Raw genomic sequence first — 6,000 nt, forward strand, 5'->3', positions numbered from 1 at the left:
GACTCACTTGACAAGAGTCATTATGAGTGGACAGGAAATGTGGAAACTGTTGAACACTTCCATCCCTTCTAGAGAAATCCTTGTAACCAGACCCACAGAGCAACACCCACCAAGTGCACCTGCTGGGAAAGAGCTAGCTTTGTAATATTGAGGCTCTCCTTGCACTGAGAGTCACTGAGACGGGGTTTTACTTGGAGAGCGGTAGGGACCCTCATGGTAGTTGACCACAGAATGCTGTCTGGAAGCAGCACTTGTGTCTGAATCCACGTGGGCCAGCTCCGTTTCCGCCGTCTGTGCACGCTCACTGCCTCGAGGCAGTCTCTGAAAACTGAGTTTGTTTCTGGGGTCTGGAACAAGGGAAGATGATTGGGTTGGCACCAAGTTCACGGCTGCTGATGCTGTGAAACTACCACGTGGGCACACACCTGGCTCAGCCGTCCTGACCCCTCCCCTCTTTCTGACCCCTCTCTTTAAACAAGTCCCTATTCCTGCGTTGGTCTTTCTAAGAAACTGGGGGAACCCACAGTAATCACTTCTTTAGGTTAAGTTTTTGAGTATTTGGGTTAAAACACGAGAGTTATATGGGAGTGGCAGCAAATTAAAATTAAACCACCCATTAACATTTTAACTCAAATTAATGGAGTAGATTAGCTATTCAGGCAACTGGTAAGACTCTGGGACGTTCATATGAATGAGGGCTAGAGGAGCAGGGAGCTCTGCAGAGCCCAGAAGGGGTCCAGGGAGTCACACGCAGCAATCAGGCAGCCCTTCCTTATCTCTGACTCTGACTAAGGGCGTGCTTCTCCTTCCAGCTGCTGACCTCAAGAGTGGCGACCCCCACCCAGAGTGGAATTCCTGAAAACCCCAAAACCGGATGTCTTATTTACACATCGACAAACTTCTCTGCGCCTCTCCCCCCAGATGTGGAGAGTTTTCATCTGAACTACTTCTTGGGGGTAAAAAAGACTCTTCTTGGCAATCCAAACTTTTTACACAAGTACCAACATCTTCATTTTACAATGGAGGAAACTGAGGCTCAGAAGGGGCTCAATTGCCCAACATAGCTCCTTTGGCAGAAAGGGAATTTTAATGCAGCCGGCCTTGCCTGGGCCTCGGTGACTTCTGGGATTGTGCGAATGCCAAGGTCCCCTCCAGCACACTGGGCAGTTCTAAATGGATTTGTAAATAGGTTTCACCTTTGATTTTTACCGAATCCCCTTCGTTCTGGTATGTCGGGATATAGGGAACAAACTTATCTTCACTCACTTCTCACCCTCCATCACTGGTGAGACCGTAATCATAAATCTCCATTTTCATCTCTCCACACAGAAGAAACCAGTCCTTTTAATCCAATCTTTTTTTAAAAAGAAACCCTCAATAATAAACAATAGTTTTTCTTATCCAAAATTCTGACACAGTACCAAACCACCCTTGATCTCACTTGGAAAGCAGTTTAGAATGTTTAAGAAAAAACTAGAGCGGTAACAGCCTTGCTTTATTGTCTCTGAAGGAGGAGTTGTGAATTGCTTAGTGTGGGGAGGGGAGCTGTGGAGGGGTGTAAAGACGTGGACTATCTTAGAATAGACTAATAGGCTATTGTATTTCTGCACCTCCCATAACTGAGAGAACCAGCTTTCCCTTTTGAAATTTACACTAAATTTGAATGTTCTCACAAATGCAACATTTCCCCCTTCAAAATCAGAATCCAGCGATAACAATATGGGAAAATAAACGGGCATATTTGCATTCCATTTGTAGCTTTTGTAAATAGCAAAATTGTATATTAGCCAAAGAAAGAAAAGAAATATACCCAGGCAAGTGCTGTAAATGTTTCTGGGATTATCTGCATGAGACCTTGGGAGGGACGTGGGAATAAGCTCGAAGTGATAGCAGGAAGTGCTAGCGGAGGGTGGAGGGGGAGCTGGAAGTGATAGCAGAGGGTTGAGGGGTGGGGCAGTGGTTCAATTTTTTGCTGGGATTTTTCCAAATTCTTCAGTCAGGATTAAAGGTGGTTTTGAACCAAAGCATGAAGTCAAGGACCAGATGGCAGAGATAAATGAAAAGGAATGTCCTCTCATGATTCTCAACAGTGCTTCAGCGAAATTACAGCTGGGATCTCCAAATCAGCTCACCCAACTTTGCCCAAACTCCAGCATGACCTCCTTCCTGAGAGTATCTAAGGAAGCTGGCCCTAATCAGCCATTCCCGGCTCTCTGTCTTGTCTTGTGTCACTTTCTGTAGCCTCTGTTTGGATCATGGACCTCGGCATTCTCAGAGCTGGGCAGCTGTGTAGAGAGGGTGCACCCCTGTCCATTCACTTACCTAACTATGGTGTGTCTGGAATTATGCTAGAAGGCTGGCATGCAGCGGTGAACTCTAGGCACAGTTTCTGCCCTTGTGGAGCTCAGAGTCCCATAGGACTTCTTTTTTTTTTTTTTTTTTTTTTAAGATTTTATTTATTTATTTGACAGAGAGAGACAGCCAGCGAGAGAGGGAACACAGCAGGGGGAGTGGGAGAGGAAGAAGCAGGCTCCAGAAGCCTGATGTGGGGCTTGATCCCAGCATTCTGGGATCACGCCCTGAGCCGAAGGCAGACGCTTAATGACTGCACCACCCAGGCGTCCCCCCCATAGGACTTCTACAGAAGGAAAACCCTGGGTCCTAGAGACCAAGGGACGGCCCACAGTTCCATTTCTAGTTTCAGAGCTGAGAGCAGAATTCTCTCGTCTCTGAGCTGAGCTCTGTGCCAGGTTTCCCATACATACGCTTTTCCATGACAGTTCAATGAAATCTCATTGATTTCAAGGGGCTGGGAGGTTTAGTCCTCTTCTGGTCCCACATTATCCCGGGATATGTGTTCCTACCATGGCCAGTTTCAAGCCACCACCATCAAGTCACTGAAGGCAACATTGGGGAGGGTGTGCCCTGGCCCGCCAGGATATGGTATGTCCACCAGCTACGTACGATAGATGAAATAATCTCAAGGGCACGGATAATAGTAAAAGGTAGAAAATAAAGTTAGGGAGTGATGAGTTCTGAGCATGTACGGCTTTTGTTTTTAATAAATTTATGTAGTTGGAAGTTCGCAGGCTTTGATTTCTAATAATGGCTCTGTTTCATGATAGCATGAGCAACCTCCAGCACGATACTGGTCACCAGTGGCAACAGGAAGTTGGCACAGTCCCAATGAATTGGTGAGCATGCCTGGCGAAATACCATTTCTAAAGGAAACTCCAGATGGGAGAGTCTTCGAAGCCGTGGCAGCTTTCGGCGGACTGTGAACCTGCTAGGATCTTGGCACAGCGTGCTGGCCAGAGGAGAGTGCCCTGGGCGCTAAGTAGGTTTCTCGTAAATGTCCCTTTGGGAGTCCTCTTCTACCTCTCTCTACCCCACACGGAGTCTTTGCGGTTGTTCATCCTCTCTTCCCAGTTCCCCCAGTCTGGTTTGACAAAGCAGACTGGAAAACTGCAGGAAGATCAAGAGACAGTGGGTTTTGGCTGCATAAGTGTGTTTGGATTAGGTTAAGCAACGTAAACCCCTAAAGCCAACGGCTTCTTCAGAACAAATTTGTTTCTCTCTCCTGTGCAAATGTCCCCCATAGGCAGCCAGGGTTGGTTTGGCCATGGAGCTCCCTGAAGTCCTTAGGATTCAGGTCCTTCCAGCTTTTCTTTGATGAGGACTCCCTCACCACTCATCACCTCCAGATTCCCAGGGGTACAATGGCGGAAGAGATAAAAAGAAAGGAAAGTTCCCGAAACCTACCACGCAGGGCATTTGCTTACTCCCCTTGGTCCGAAACACTGTCATGCCGCCACACCTCGCTGCAGGGGACTCTGGCCTTCTGTGTGCCTAGCTGAGAAGCCCATTGTGGAAGAAGGGAGGGGCAGATGTGAGGGCCAACTGGTGGGCTCTGCCACAATGGGGGACAGAAGAGACCACCGTAGGGTTTTTCTCTCCGCATCAGCCCTGCCTTAAGATGATTGCATGGCCTGAGCAGAAATGCAGAGCTTTTCCTGAAGCTGAGTTTCACACTGTCATAGCTTCGTTTCTTAGCGCCCTACTTTGCCACGCTCTTTCCTTGTTATCACCGTAGGGAGGAATCCTAGGAGGCATGATTTGTACTAAGCAGATCCTTTTATTCTAATGCGTTGACATCTAGGCCTTCCCTGACCCTGGAAAGTACTCTCCTAGGGCTGGTCAATCCCGGGGAGGAAGGTATTTGCCTGGAGCGTGCCTTTCATATGAAAACCAGCCAATCCAGAGCCTGCACCCCATTCACCTCCTGTATGGGCTCTCACTCTGTGGGACAGTATCCCCCCTGCCCTAATCACCCCAAAGCCCCATACCAACAACCAGGGACACGCCCTGTGCCCCAGAGCCCCCTGCAATTACACAGAGTGAATCCTAAGCCTGTTTACCCTGACTCGCCCCTTCCTTCCCATGACAACCACTGGAAAGGCTCTTGCCCGTGTTTTCCTCCCACTGCTCTGCCTGCTGACCCACCCTGGAGCCTCTCCGTGTCTCCCCTCCTCCTGGGAGCTGTACCAGATTATCTTTTCAATGGCCACGGTCTCCTGATCACGGGCTTCACCGCAGCTGAATTATAATAACACCTACATTTAAAAACACGGCTTAGAGCAGAACTTGGCAAACCACTGGTGGTGCCGGACCAGGGATTTTCTTTGTTTTTAAATCTCACTGACTACAGAGCAACAGGTGTCTTACCACGTGCCCCGTGCGCCGTCACATCACGGGCCTCTCACCATGCGTGTCGAGCACCCCCACCCTCTTCATCGAGGGGAGTCACTGATCACACATGCAGATGCCGTAACACGTGAAACTGCTCTGAACATTTCTAAAGGCTGGTCTTCAGTTTCTGGACTCATCTCAGCACGGACCAGGAACGTCCTGTTCCCATACGGGTCCCTGCACCACACCCCGAGGGGTTCTTGCTCTGAGCTGATTTTGAGACCTCACAGATCACTGTTCCGAACTTAGCTTTTTGTGTGATCTTGATCTAAGTTCCAGTTTTCCCGATATTAAATGGAGAAGATAACACTTAGCTCATGAGTTTTGGTGAGAATGAACGAAGATCATATAACTCCAGTACTTAAGAGCCGGCTGGCATAAAGTAAGTGTTCATTACATGCGGACTTCCGTTTATTAGTTAGGATGCTGCAAAAATAGAAAGGATATAGATATATGCATATATATAAAATGCAAACAGCAGTTATCTCCGGATGGTGAAATTTGGGTTGATCTTTATTTTTTGCCACACTTTTCTCCATTTTATAAATTTTCTACAATGACCATAAATTACTCTGTAATCAGGAAAAAAAGTCATTACAATTTGTGGTGCTTATTTGCTCTGCACTGATTTTTTGTGTGTGTGCCAGAGTTTAATATTCTTTCTTAATAACCCAATAGAAACACACATATTTAGTAAAGAAAATTGGTTTTGCAAACAATTTCCAACCTTCCTTTGATGTTTCGTGAGCAGCTCCCTAATATTCACGTTGCAGTTTCCGAGGAAGGAAAACACAGTCTACAAAACGTTGCCCGCTGGCGTTGGAAAGCCCCGGGGATGCGTCCCTCTCCTATTTTCTCACCTGATGTCACCTGATCAGCACCTACCTGGGCTTCTCTGTTGATTGCTCTGAGTCACGGCCAAGTCCCAGCTTCTGGAGCAAAGGGGTGAGTCAGAGAGCTGTGTGCAGGGAGAGCAGGCTGTAGCTTTACGCCCACATGGCGCCCCAGTCCTCCCAGCTCCGGGGGCCGAAGGGACGGACCCTCCCCCCTACCTCACCGGGGCTCAAAATCTGCCGCCAGTGGTTTTGTGCAGGCAGTGATCCTGAGGATATGTTAAAATGAGGGCAGAGGGAAAAACACAGCCAGGAGGGTCGTAATCAAGATATCCTTCCTCTTCAAGTCATCACATTAAGTCCTTGGCCGGCCCATCAGGTCATCTCACCATGCAGAGCTCTCTTTGGGAAGAATGAT

The sequence above is a fragment of the Ursus arctos genome, unplaced genomic scaffold (genome assembly GCF_023065955.2).
Source record: "Ursus arctos isolate Adak ecotype North America unplaced genomic scaffold, UrsArc2.0 scaffold_28, whole genome shotgun sequence".
Lineage (NCBI taxonomy): Eukaryota > Metazoa > Chordata > Mammalia > Carnivora > Ursidae > Ursus > Ursus arctos.